Source organism: Colobus angolensis, unplaced genomic scaffold (genome assembly GCF_000951035.1).
Source record: "Colobus angolensis palliatus isolate OR3802 unplaced genomic scaffold, Cang.pa_1.0 Scaffold23, whole genome shotgun sequence".
Classification (NCBI taxonomy): domain Eukaryota; kingdom Metazoa; phylum Chordata; class Mammalia; order Primates; family Cercopithecidae; genus Colobus; species Colobus angolensis.
The window spans coordinates 13622983-13638106 of NW_012115488.1; the positions used below are offsets into that span (position 1 = coordinate 13622983).

At 35.5% G+C, this 15124-nt stretch overlaps 1 protein-coding gene across 5 annotated transcripts in view; it reads right to left on the reverse strand.

The window, feature by feature from the left end:
* The window catches only part of MCTP1 (multiple C2 domains, transmembrane 1), a 599307-nt gene that overhangs the window by 147689 nt on the left and 436494 nt on the right, over positions 1-15124 (reverse strand). The gene's annotated exons all lie outside the window — the stretch shown is intronic.

Here is a 15124-nt window from a genome sequence, read left to right on the forward strand (position 1 = left end):
AGCCATAAAAGAACAGATAACAAATATATGACTCACAAATTATCAATTATGAAAAATAATCTGGTTCAGAAAGCTGCACTAATGTAAAAAGATGGATCACTTGTCACAAACCAATAAAAGCTATTGTTTGTGAATCCAATATTTGATTTTATCATTTATGTTGGGCAACTTAAAATGATTTTTAAACCACATTACTTTTTGAAAAAAAAATTGTTATAAAGGTGAACACGAGGGTTGTGGGTAGGTGGGGCGGGGGACAGAAACCAGTTGTAATCTGTCATCCTTGAAACAATTTATATTCTTACATTGAATTCAGCCTACAAATCTAAATCACAAAGACTTGGTCAGTGAGGATGGATGCATTAGAAAGGACTCTCCTGTGTTCCAGAGAATGGATAATAGCAGGAATGTTAGTATGGCTTTGATTTTATCCTTTCTTTTCACATGCTATTCTGATGGCTGACAATTTGCAGCTATGATGTTTCATTATGCAGAAAAGGTTCAACTGTGTGTTTTTAAGCCAAGTGTGGCTTGTTACACTTCTTAGGCAGGTAGCTGCTTTTGCTTACTTTGTATTGCATAGAGAAAAGCGCAATGAGGTTACCCAGCTCAGAAAACCCTTATGACAAATTCTCATCCAGGTTGTTTCATATTTATCATCTTATAATGAAAGAAGAGGTACAATTTTCATCAAGAAGGACATCCCTGTGAGTGGCTAGAACAGAAATTTCCTACCTGGTGTTACCTGAGGGCTACTCTACTGCTCTGCTTGCTCTCTGATATTCTCAGCTACAACCTTTTACACCTGCTTGTACATAAGAACTTGGATGCCTAAGGAAATGAGAAATACTCTGTCCACAAGGCCGGTGATAAAACGTGCACATGCTATTTAGGGGTGGCCCTATTCCCCCCTCTGGATAACAGATATGATCATCAGATTAGCTGACATCCTGAAAGTTGCAGGGAACAAGTCTTAAGGGACAGGTGAGTTTCAGTGACGTGAAATGTGGTAGACACAGGCAGATGGTGGCAGGGACTGTCATGCAGATAGTGGAGGTAATATCAGAATAATGACATGCCCAGACAGGTGTCTGGGAGGCGGACTGGAGGAAGGTGAAGATGGGATGGGTTTAAGGGTAGAAAAGTAGTCATATTCTAGAGACACTTCATCTATAGGGCTTTACCATAGATGATTTCTCCCTCCTTACTCAGTAAAGAAACACTAGACATTATGAAATAAACAAAAGAAAGGAGAGCCCCAGGGCTTAGTTACATATGCCAAAACACAGTAAGAAAAATTAAATGTTAAAAACCTGGATCAGCCTCTAACAGCTTGTTTGAGGTAGGGGTCATGAATTTTGCTTGAGGTGGGGATCATGAATGTTCTTGGAAATATTCCTACTTAGAGTCTGAAAAGAAGTGAAAATGAGGTTGGGGAATGGCAACTGCTGGCTAATGAAGACCTATTACAACCAAGTTTTTAATAGAAAATGTGCTAATTGACTAGGTTGGAACTTAGAACAAGCATATGGCTAAGATGTTTGATTACCTAGTCTGGTTCCATGTCAGTGATCAACTATAACATTGTAAAAATGAGTGTTTCTATGACAATTACTGAGATTCCAGACTAAGGAGTGGGTGACCAACTTGAGGGATGAGTTTCTCCAATAAATAAATAAAAATATATGATCCATTAGTCCCCATACTGTGTGATCTGGAGGCTCATCAGGGGAAGTATGCTTTTTCTTGCGCCTTACTCAAAACATTCATCTTACTTTCAGCATTGGCAAAGCTTAAATCAAATTCTTATGCAAATAATATTTCATAGGATTTATTTTTCAATTGGAAAGAGTATACAAAGCTATGAATCTGATTTTCTATAAAAGTGAAACAAATCAGCATAGTCCGACTAGGTCTAAGCCTAGCATTCAATCTCGTGTAGAGACTTGAATCATTTCCGTGGTTTCTGGATGGGGCAGTCTCCATGTCAAAGCCTACCTAGTAACTTTCAGGAGATGGGTGTTTCATCATCCACAATTTCAGACAAAAAAAAAATGTTCTTTTCCAATGTCATTCTAAACTAAAATTCTAAACAGGTGTTTGATACTAAGGATGTAACCAAAATATTCCCCCTTATAACCCGTAACTCTGATAAGATTTCCCCCGGAAATATAATGGTTACATAGCCCTTGCATGGCTTTAACAAACCCCTGTTTTCTTCTTTTTGCTCCATACAATGTGCAGTCTATTTGCACCCATTCAGGACTAAATTACAGATAAAGTTACAGCAAATTTGTTTTCTCAAAAAAGCAGTCAGCCCTAATATCCCTTGAGTAATAAAGGCCTTGTCTTTCATTCAGAACTAGAACTGGCATAATTTTCTCCAAGAAACAAACTCTACTTCCTGTGACAATGAACCTGTTCTTAAAATTCTGAATGGGATACAGCTCAATTTGCAGGTGTTCAGGTATAAAGGTCAAAGGGCATTTGACCCCCCAACTGGCAATTGTTGCTGTGGTAGGTAACTTCAGTCTGCTAGTTATATCATTCTATTAGATAAGCTGCCAGAGTTTTCAGCTCTGAATTACTGAGGTAGGCTCAAGTGAATCAATAATTTATACAGATATATCTCATTCATTCTGATGGTATAAAGATACATACTAACAGCCTGCTGCAGCCACAGAACAAAGCCAGAAAGACATTATTTAAGAAGAAAGAGGGAAAAGGGAACCTGTTATCTATGTGAACAAAACCATTACGTAATCATGACTTAATGGCTTATTAATTTTATTTTTGAACTGTTTTAACAAACATTGTGATGAGATAAACAAGCTCTTTGTGAATCCCAATAAGGTTTCTCTGATGAATGTTAAGACAACATTTAAAACTCTCAGATTAATTTTAAAATAGAATGATATTTTATATAACAATATAATATAAACCACTGGAAAAAATTCATATACCTAAGAAGGTTCCACGAGCTAGCTTAACTAAATCTCTCAAATATTTTATTACTGAATTTCAGTATAAAATTACTTTTTAAAAGACGAGAATCAAATACATTTAGGAACTGTACACTAAGAATATTGTTAATATAGCCTTATGCTGTTAATCGTTACCTGGAGAAAATTATATAGTGTTTTATACACTAATACTATGACATTTTTATTAACTCATAATCCCTGTGCTAACAGTGGGACATTAAACAAGTAATAATTAAGAGGGCAGCAAATATTAAAAATGCCTACTCTAAAATTTTTCAATCATGTCAAAGGGAATCCTCTAACATTCCTCTTCTATAAAGGAAAGCTTTTCCAAAAACAATGTGGTTACAATATAATCATCAATAGACCTAGATCACTTAAATAATATTTCCATAATTTCTGGTTATTGCCCTTAAGGATTAAGGAAATTCGCCATCTACAAACACACAAAAAAATATCTCCTAGCAGCTTTAATTGTAAACATTGACTGTTTCTTGACATATCTGGAAATTTATTTGAGGATAAAATGCATCAGAAGTTTGTCCCTTGCTAATTTTACCTCTTTGAGTTCAAGGCTGGGCTTGTGCATGGCATGGACACTTGAACTAATTGCATTCAGACTTGGTTTAGGAAGACTGTGTAAAAAAATAATTACAGCAGCAAACCCAATGAGAAGGGGGATAGCAATCAGAGGTAATACTCAGGTACTTTATACAGGAAAGATGGATAAATTATCTTTTATTTTCTAGGGAAACACCTTGGGAAATACGGCAAATAACAAAAGTCTAAAAGGAAATAAAAGCACGTGTGAGAGAAAAAGAAAGTGAGCGCAAGAAAGAGACTGATGTTGTGGCCTCTACCAAAAGCCTGAAGCCTTTATACGCGACACTCTGGGGCTGCCTGCTGCAACCAGTTAACATTTCTAGCCTTTCAAGAAAATGTAACTAGTCCCTTAAAAGCAGAGAGAGGAAGGAAAAATAATGGAGTAACCCATTTCTGACAGTCAAGAGAGAAAGGAGAGAAATATTCCCACACTGATCTCATTAAGATGACGAGAATAATGAGTGTGAATCTTATGTATGGATCTCGCAGCAGATAGAAGAGGACATAAATGTATCCCCCATTCACCCTTTTATGATGCCTGATACACCACATTTATTCTCAGTTTCATCTGATACCACTGTTGGGGGTTTCTCTTACAATATTATAGCTTTAACTTCAAGTTTTGTGGCTGAAGTCATCTGAGTCAGCCACTCAACACAGCTTTATTGAGTGTGCATGAAAACGAGGGAAGATCTCTTAATGGCAAGTGAAATGCATCTTGAGCAGAACAGCCTGAGTTTATTTCCTGTCACTGGCTCTGGTAATGGATTAAAAATACTGACAAATGACATTTTTCAGTTTATAATCTGTTGTATTTTCTAGTTGCTTAAACTTAGGTTAAACATTCCAGCCAATTAGAAATAGAACCCAAGTCTTATTAAATATGTCTTCAGTACATTTTTGGAGAGCCAGGCATTTGTGACAAACGCTGATGGAACATTTTTTCTTGTGAATTACTTCCTATTCTTAAATCCAGTCTAGAATATTATCTAATAATAATTTTAAGTTAAATACTTTTTCATACTGATACAAACGTTGAAGGACTACATAGTTCTCAGAAACAAAAACCTATGTTGCTGTGCCCAAATATTATTCAAGTCTAAATTATCCACAGGTCCTTCTACTTAAGGATGTCAAAGCATTTCATACAGATGATTTCTCTTCACTCCAGTATCTCCAATAGCAATACATTTGTGCACCAAATGTATAGCAAACTATACCTCACATAACTTAAAGTGGGCAACACCTTCCGAATTCAAATAATATCTCAAAATATGCCCAAATTATTATTTCAGTACTGCCACTACTTTGTAAAGGAATATGCTATTCCATTATGTCGTTGAATTTTATGCTGGAATAATTTGGATCCATATAATTTTAAAGGAAATTTAGAAAGACAGCAATACAATGAAGCTGGGTCACCAGTTTTTCTAAGTAATTCAAATACACACACTTTTTCCTGGCATTTATTTAGTCTAATGAAAATTTAGGCCACGGACAGGTTCATCTTAGCTACCATTTAATCAATATAGATCAATATAGGTAGTTTAAGCTGTTTAAGCAACTCAGTGAAAATATATATTTGAAACCTGGGAAATATATTCTTAATGAATCGACATTTACTTTTGGGAAAAGCGTCATTTATACTACTTGGAGGCCATATGATATTTCTTGTCTAAAATATGCCTTACTTAAACACACAGTGAACTCTTTAAGAGTTTGTGATTACTATACACACATCTCTGCAGTGCTTTGTGGAGCTATAGTGTGATGTGATTTCTGCTAACAGAAAAGTTCATCAAAACATAAGGTACACACTTATTACTTACACTGCAGGAATAACCCTAAGCATGTTGCATACAGACGTATTATATCAAGTCGGCAATTCTAGCCCTCCCAGATCAACACATTCCTTAACAGGAAATACCAAGGACCAGGAGTCCAATTTTACACTTAGAATGCTACAGGACAATGGCAGACACCTGGCTTCCCTTAACTAAGGACAATTTAACTTACAAACTTCACCTTTCTTCTCATCGTTGCTGTCTTTGAAGCTTCCATTACTAGTTATTGGGGGAAAATGAGAGTTACTATGTTAGTAAGTCATTTTACCTCTTAACACTTCAGTCTCCTGTCCTGTAAGACAATCTTTAACCTCCCTTCCAGTTGTACCATTCTATGACTTCATCTGCACCATTAAAAGCCCACACAATCTCCAACTTTTAGGCTCCGTATCCTTGCATTAGGAAGGTGCACCATCCTGAAGCTGGGTTTGGGTTAGATGGGTTCTGGCATTCCAAACACCAAGCCAGGATTCCACTGAATCTACTTTCTCCATGTGATGTTTCCATTCTACAGCTAGAACTCTATGAAGGGATCAGTAGGCTTTGTTAAGCGATTCTATGTCATGATCTATGACATTTCCACCGTGGAGAAATGTGTTCCGAGGTCTAAGCAACTGTCTTACAAAACAGACCTCTACATTTTGTTTGGAGGTTTGGAGTCTATATGGTAAATATTCCATTTTAACTACATATCAGCCAAGATTTAAGACAGAAATAGAACTGTGATAGAAGTCTGATACTCTGAGAATTAAAAAATGAAGGAAAAAGTGTACACTCAGTCAAGCCAGTAGAACCTAGGTTAAAGGGCTCTCTTAGAATACCAGCCTCCTGGCTGAGGTGTGCAATAGGCTCTTGCCATAGAAGAACAAAACTCTATTTAAAAAAATTTAGCTGGGAAGGGCAGTGAGGGAAAGGGTAGAGCCAGAGGTTAACACATACGAAAGTATAGCTAGTAGGAAGAATATGTTCTAGTGTTCAACACCCACGTATGGCGACTATAATTAACAACAATTTATTGTATATTTTCAAATAGCTAGAAGATTTTGAATGCTCCCAACACAAAGAAATGATAAATGTTCGAGGTACTGCTTATGCTAATTACTCTGATTTGATCATTACACATTGCATACATGTATGGAAATACCACACTATACCCCATAAATATATACAATTATTTTGTGTTAATTAAACATAATGAAAGCAAAACAAAAAGAATTGAAACAAAACCAGATATATACTGACCCTCTTTAAGTTTTCAATGTTGCTGCCTAACTAGAAAAAGAAAATGCAGCTATCTGAACTTCTACATTTATGAATTACTTTTCTGAGTGCTAGCCATTACTCTACTAATACCACTTCAAAATATAACACCTCTCTTATACAACCAGTATATTAATTTGTGGTAATTAATGCATTCCTTTTAACCTTGGTGATCTATTATTTTAAGTTCAATCCAAAAGATTAATTGACTAAGGGAAGTATTGTTTAAGTTGCTGACATTTTATGACGACACTGGATAAAAAATTCTTGTTTCAAACATTTAAGAATTGCCTGAAGTGTGCTTGGCAGGAACTGTACAGAATGCCTTAACTATGGAAAATCCATGAAGATTACTTATATATAGGAACATGGGATATAAAACATCATATATTTACATATTACTGGTAAATTACAGTAGTAAAATTTTTTTGACCTATGGTGAACTGGGTAACTTGCCATGCAAAACAGCCAGCAGAACAATTATCCTCACTGTTTTAAATCACTCTCCTATTATAAATCCTTTCCCCCTTCCCCAACACTTCCAGTGAAGATCTAATAGGTAACTAAACCTAAGGAAATATATGTTTATATGTCTGACATAATATCCATTAAAAATATAAAGATTAACTATTAGTTATAAATACAGTGCAATGTATGGACAAAACCCATCAAACCCTCATAATGAGAGAAGTCATCTTACTTAGTCCAAATTCATGTGGACTTCTGGACTTCTCCAACAGTGCATGCTTGGAATTGGGACAGAGAAGAAAACCCTCACATGGGTTTGCGTAAGAGGGAAGATCAAATTTTTTGATCTCTATAAAGCCAAACAAACACCTATCCTTTAATTGGACTCTAATATAGTTAATAATTTTATATGGAGATCACAAATGCTCTGTCTCCAGACTAGTTCTTTATGGGAATAATTTATATGATATGCAAACTACAGAAAATCCAAACTAAACTTTACCACCAGGAGTATAAACGTAAACGTAGTTGAACTTGTATTAACTCTCATTTGGAGCATGCGTTCACAGTGGGGTCAATGTGACACCCAAGGGGGTAAAAACTGGTTCTTGAGGTGGAGGTAGGAGGAAGCAACAGAAATCTGACATGTTATAATGATTTGTGGCCCTCTAAAGCTGAATATCCCCTGACAAAATCTTATCCTTTAGTATTTAATTTCTCTCAAGTGAAATTTTTCTCCTTAGGGCAGTGAATAGGAAAAGAAAAATTGAGAAACACTGGTTTAAGATCAAATAAAGGCCACACTTTGTCTCTAAAATATTTTAGTCCTGTCCTTAAAATGAGAGCCGACTTTGATTTCTCAAATCCAAATATCTATTTGCACTTTGATATGCTTTCTGTCTTTCCTTGCCTCTTAGTTTTTCTCTGATTTTCTCTTCATTATTTCAGCTATTTGAACCAATAACTGATGACTACTCTGTTATTGATCTCTCAGTGTTACCACTTGCTGAGTGTTGGACCTCTGTCATCACAGCAAAGTACAAGACACACCACAGAGTCTTCACTCACAGACCCACCTGTGGCCAAGCCTGCTGTGTCTATTCCCAGTTCTTACTACAATTTAAAATGTGATAAATGATGGCAAGAGAAAAGGCAAAGTAAAATGGGAACAACTTCCTTAACATTTCAGGTCAGCTTCTTGCTTGGTAAATTAACGAACACATTCATAATTGTAATGAATATCTGCACATCTAGTCAACATAGGAAAATTGGACAACAGAAAGCATTCTGCCTCTATTTCTTAATTTTTACCTGATAGAAAGGGGAATGAAAACACATAGAGAGTGAACTTAATGACTAAAGCATATTAATGACTGGATCTCTGTTATAATTTACAACCCTACAGAAGAGTTATTATTCCTACTTTACATTTTACTAACATAAATTCTATAATTAGATCATTTATTTAAACTTTTTCCCTTGCAAAGTACTTTATTTCATAATACGTTGCAATGGAATACGGCTTGCCAATTTGCTCAGCATGCCTGTCTCTTACAATTAAAATCCAAATTGCAAAGTAGAAAATCCTTCAGAAGACAAGAACATTGGTTTAGGAATCTGGGGACAGGTAGTGAGACATCTCTGATTCATTATTTCATAATTTTTTGGTTGTTAGTCAACTCAGTTGTAAAATATTGACCATGTAACAATTTTAAAAGGGTCTTATAAAGGTCTGGGGGCTGAAACGACCAGAGAAGTAATGCAAGGAGGAAGTCTGAAGTGAAGTGGGGCAGCAGCCATACAGCCAGAAAAAACACACCGAGGCTTTGGTGTCCTCCACCACTCCAACTTTTATTGATAGCACCATTGAGGCACATGTGAAAGCTAATTCTGAGATTCAATATGGTATCATAATTATGCTGGTGATATTTGTTAATTTTTTGACTATAACATAGAACAATAGCACTATACCTGAGAAAAAATAAAATCGTTTTCTTTTCCTCAAATCACTCACAGAAGAAAAGTTTTCAAAATTACAGCATTCTACTGCTTTCCATGTTAGAAGACAAAGGCAGAAGAGCAGGGATCACAGAAAACATGAGTATGACCTGCTACAGGGATTAAATTCTTCTTCTTGTAAATATGAAATAAAATCTAGGAGAAATATGCCTTTCAGAGAGTAGAAGACCCTGTGGCTTATGTGATTATCTCCCTCCAAAGAGCAGAAAGCCCTTTTGCTGACATCTATTAAAATAAACATAAAAGGACGTTGGCATCATTTAAAGAGAACGAAGCACTGATTTGAGCCAATTGTTGCATTGTAGATTTAGCAGATACAAAAACAAAACAAAAAGAACTTCACAATTAAACAGGCCCACAAACTGAACTAGAGCCTCACTCCTCAGGAAGGATTAGAGAAAACGCTTTGTTCTATTATTATCTGGTGTGCTATATTTCCTAAGACTCAGGGTTGATTTTAGCCAATAGTGACCAAATCTGAAACCTAGCTCATTCATACCTTATACTGTTTGGGGGCCTTTTATATCATTTCAGGAATTTATATGTAATGCACTGTGAAAGGCAACACTTAGGAAAACCTAATTTACAATTTTTCATGTAATTCTGGACAATGTTTGTAAAAAATTTCATCTCTGGAGTTGAGATAAATTTGGGGAAAATGTACATTTTGAGTAGCAATTTGATGTACTAGCATGTCCAGATGAATTGGGTGCACAATCTATTCACTGTAAAGAAAATTGTGGCACGAGAAACTTCTAAGTGTCAATACTTCTTGACTCTGCAAAAGGAATTTCGGGCAACCTTAAAAATATGTAATCTCTTAAATCAGTGAAATTTTATATAGGTTTTCTTCTTCCCTTGCACATTTGTGAGAAAATGTTTAACATAGCTTCTAAATTTGTATAGATTAAATTGGAAGTATTGTTTAGTAAGTGTGTATGTCAGGGGAAACATACATAAAGTAAGATGGGCAAAAAGGCTTAGGAGTTGATAATTACAAAATTTTAGGGAAATTCATGAGTATGACAGTAAGACCATCAATTGTAGATCATTTTGCCTTTGTACTTGTTTCTTTGGTTTTCAGGAGTACTTCTCTTTTGCTGTTGTGGGGAAAGTCACAAAAGTTACATCTAGAACATTTCCAACTTCTCTGCTAGTGCTAAAAAAAATTGTAGCAATAACAACAAAAACTCTTCTATAAAAATCATTTGAAAATTGTCATAGACTTGAAGCATAATTTTGTTGGTGTAGTAGTACTATTATATCTTAAATTTTCAGAATAGACATTTCTGTTGTAAACTTAAAGTGACCTTCAGTATGTTCAATGTAATTATCCCACATTTCATTGTGCCTTAATGTGAATATTAAGACTTAAACTACAGGTGATGAAGACATGCCTTTGTTTTCACGTTCATACTTCTTCTTAAGCAATTCTCCCATTTTGATCCTTGATCATGAGAGCCACTTTAGATGTCCTTAGGGTTTGTAATAACTTTTTAAACATCCGTATGTTGTTTAATAGCAGCAGACTTTCTGCATGGGAAGGAAGTACGTGATAAGGTGTCTGTAGGAGCCTGTTGTCTTTGGTCATTGTAGTATATTCCCATTGCCTCTGCAAATCCAGTTCCTCCTCCTTTGCTGTGCTTCCTCCGTTTTTTAAAAGAAATCATTTGGCTATACAGAGCTGCCTCATGTCATTCTTTGCACACATCATCTTTGTTTTTTCTCTCTTCCGCATAATGGCCCAGCTTTCTGGGAGTAGCTGTTGTCCCAAATATGATCCTTTACTAAAATGGGGATTGAATAAAGGTGGAGCACAAATTATCTGGAAGCAAAGGAAAACTAGGCATTTGAAAAGGACCCAGAAAAAAAAAAAAAAAAACAAATAATGAACCAGAGTGGTTTCAATAAATTGCTGTAGAGGGAATTCTTGGTTTTGACACAAAAGGAACACATGAATACCAAGGAAAACCTAGGGAGAGAATCTCAGTAGGAAACCTGCCTCGTAGGCTGCTCAGGACAGAGGGCTGAAGTCAGTAGCCCTCCAGATATGAACAGAAAGAAATGTATTTTATGACTAACAGTTTAACATTCAAACATGCCGTTTTTGGAACACAAGGTACTTTGAAGAGTTGACATCCCTTCATAATTCATGTTCATTGTTCCTCTAAGTAAAATATGTGTCTCCCTTTAGTTATTCTGTTAGGAATTGTACTTTAAAGGCAAGAGGACATTTTTGATAATGCACATCTTAAGACTTTTCATTAAAGTACCAAATTTAAATTCTACCTTTTTGTGCACTCTGACATTTTTGTCTGGCATTTTCATTAATTTTGCGACATACATAAATGTAGCTGAAATGTTAACTGATCAATACTTTGTCTCTCTCATGTAGCACTAGCGCTCCGTTCCCCAAGGACCACACAGCAGAACAGAAATTAAATGTGTAAAATATCAAATGTTAATGTTAAACACAGCAGCACTTACTGTATAACGACAGAAAAGGCTAAAACAATTCCAAATGGACAGATGGTACCACAAATTATCTACAATCACATTTAAAGATTAAAGTTTGTCCTGTAAAATAATTCTTTGACGCACACTGAAGTGTGTCCTTTTACTGATAGCTCAGTTGTCCAATTATTTTTGTGCTCATTACAGTGAGAAATGACAGTACTGAAAAGAAAGAGAAAATGTGCACTCTTTCTTCCCCCATATTGCACCCACTGACATCCACAAGAACACAAATGTCTGGTCAAGAGCCTGATGAAAATTAGGCCCAATTTATGAGACATTTCCATGTCTACAATAGATGATTCCCAAAGACGAGCAGTGCCTTCTGCACCACACATGTCTGTGTTCATTCTTAGGCAGACAATATTCACAGTAAAATTTAAAAACCAAACGCATTGCACACAAAATAAGCTCACGCCCAGAAACGTGTCTGCCTATATTTTATCCACCACCTTCCAGACCAATGCCTGTCTCTAATACCATCAGCTGGCTTTGACTCTTCCCTATGGCATAGAGGGAGTGTTAAAGAAGCTGGAACTGTCCTAAGCCTACATTTCTTATTCTCTCTACTTTAATTGACATAGTGATTAAAAGAAAAAAAAAAAGATTGTTTTTTACTTTTATTTCATTATTCTACATGTATTTTTGGACAATAAATTAGAAAAAAGTTAAAATAGAATAGAAAAAAGGCACTTAAACATTATAAAGTTTACTAACTTGGGCCTAAAACCAAGCCACATAATGATAGAAATGCCTGTGCTCTGTGAGGCGGTGGCATTTATAAAAAAAGTGGGCCAAGTAGAACTGGTATTATGATAATAGACCCATGATCTATCAACAGGGCATGATGGAAACAACGTGTTTGTAACAATGGGGTGCTGTTCATCCCCTTCTCCTAATGGAAAGCTGTTCTTTTCAACAAACTGGCCTAATTTTAAATATATAACTTAATATCTATAAGATGAATGAATATCCCAAGTAGTTTTTGTTCAGAACTGCTGTGATATTAAAATTACAAGGTATATGTATTTTAAAAACTCTTTTAGAAAGGAAATAATATCTGCTGTGTGGCCTTCGGCAAGCTACTTAACCTTTCTGTGCCTCAGTTTCTTCCTTCTTTATATTGGAAAACTAACACTATCTATGTCATAAGGTTGTTGGGAATATTAAATTCACTAAAGCATGTAGAACAGTTCCTTGACACATAATAAGTACTTAACAAATATTAGTGGTTGTTTTTGTCATTATTGTGGAAGGATATTTTTATATTAGAACTTAATCAGAGGTTAGAATAAATGATTGATAAGGAATTATGAAGTAGTTTAGAATATAAATGGAAACTCCAGGAAAATGTGCTACAATAGTACTAAGCTATGTTTATCATGATTTAATAACTAGCTTCATTAGAGCAAACCCTTATTTATCTGGCATCACTGAAGAATGAGCTTTCCATATAAGAAAATATTTCAGCTTAACTGATTGGTTCATAGATTGGTCAACTGATTTTGTCAGCTATTTATACTGGGAGCTTACTAAGTGCTAGATACTGTGCAGGTGATGCTGGAGTACTAGGCTAAAAAGGCAGGGTTCCCATTCTCCATCTCCTGACCTCGTGATCCACCCATCTCGGCCTCCCAAAGTGGTGGGATTATAGCCTTGAGCCACCGTGCCGGGCCAAGGGTTCCCATTCTCATAGAACTCCCAGTGCAGGTCTAATAAATGACATTTGGTTTTGTTATTAGTTGTTTTAATCACATTCAATAGAATGTGATTCAGAGCTTCTTTTTTTCCAGTGAAATACAGGTAATATTATGGGTTCTTCTCCAAAGTACTCTTACTGTGTGTTCACATCATAGTTTGCATTCTCTTTCTTCACCATCTGTGTCAGCAGGCCCTTTCCCACCTTTACTATGCCTGATTCCCTCTTTTTTTTTTTTTTTTTTTTTTGCAAACCTCTTGCATTCTGCTTGTGTTTCATAGGACTGAATCCATCAGACACTGACTACCAGCTAAGACAAATACTATTACATTTCTTCTCCAGTGAAATTTGACCCCCTTACAGTCAAATCACTCAAGTAATATCATGTAAATGTACATAAATTGGTCAGAATTCCAGTGCTTGAGGTGTTTTTTTTTAGAATCAAAAGGAAATTGCAAAAAAAATGGCTGCCATCTTGAATTTCATTTTACTCAAGAGACCTCCAGAAGTCAGAAGTTTATGAAGACTTACACAATACACTGTACTGCTAAAGTGTTCAAAATGAATGTTGCTGAACAAATAATACAATTATCTACATTTCTGTGTTTTCAAATTTTACAAACAGCTGTGAGGAATGATTTTGGAAGGAGTGAATCAAAAATGGCAGCACGATCTTTACAGGAGAATTTTTTTTTTTGCATCTGTTATATGACCCCATAGAACCCGGAAGTAATAGTCCAAAACAGACATAGAAACTCAATATCATTTTTTCTCATCAATGTCAAAGTACCTCCTGGCTAGGGAAAAATCAGAATAAAGTTTGCTTAATAGTACCACAATGTATTTATTATGAGAAAGAGCTGCAAAAAGAATATTGAGAGAGACAGAGAGAGAGAGATTTTTTTTTTCCTAAAACTTAACGACAATGACAATCTCTTTCTTTAGGGAGACAACAACACGTCTATGGGAAGCAGGCTGCCCAACTTTCTGGTAACTTACAACACAAAAGGACATACACACTCTTTGTTCCATGTGCTCAGACATTAATGAAAGTCCCATACAAGGCCTGAGAGGAAGACAGAGCTCAAAGTACTAAAGAGATGTGCATACACTCATTTGAATGGTAATACTAAAATGTTGATTTGTTACTATAATTATGGCTCTTCTTGCAAGCCCCCATAATAAAGTCGTATTCTGCTAAACTGGCAACTATAAGGAAGCATAAGGTACTCATATTCGAACAAACATGAAAATAAAATAAAGGATTTCAAAAGAACCACTCTACTTAAACTTCAAACTGAAATCCTGAATAAACCAAAATAATGTGAGAGAAGAAAATCCCCGCTAAAGCTCAGAGCAAAGTATTCTTTTGGATATTCTAGCTCTGCCAGTTGGTCTCATCAGCAGTTTTTAAATAATCAAAGTAAAAGGCCACAAGATGAACATATTAAAGGACTCTTTGGATCTATCGAATTCTCACTTGTGACTTTTTAAAAGCTAGAAATCTCAGAAATAATAAAACATCTCTTAAATAGGTCACATCCACTTCCAATTGAATCGCATGTTAAAGCATTACCAAGTAGCACTGGTAGCATTCTACTACCAATGATTTTCATATCTTGAAAAAAAATAACTATAGAACAAATAAAATCAAATTGAGAATGGTCGAGATTATTACTATTATTATTTTTCACATGGAGGACGTTCCTTGGCTGTCCTATTGGGGTTTGGAA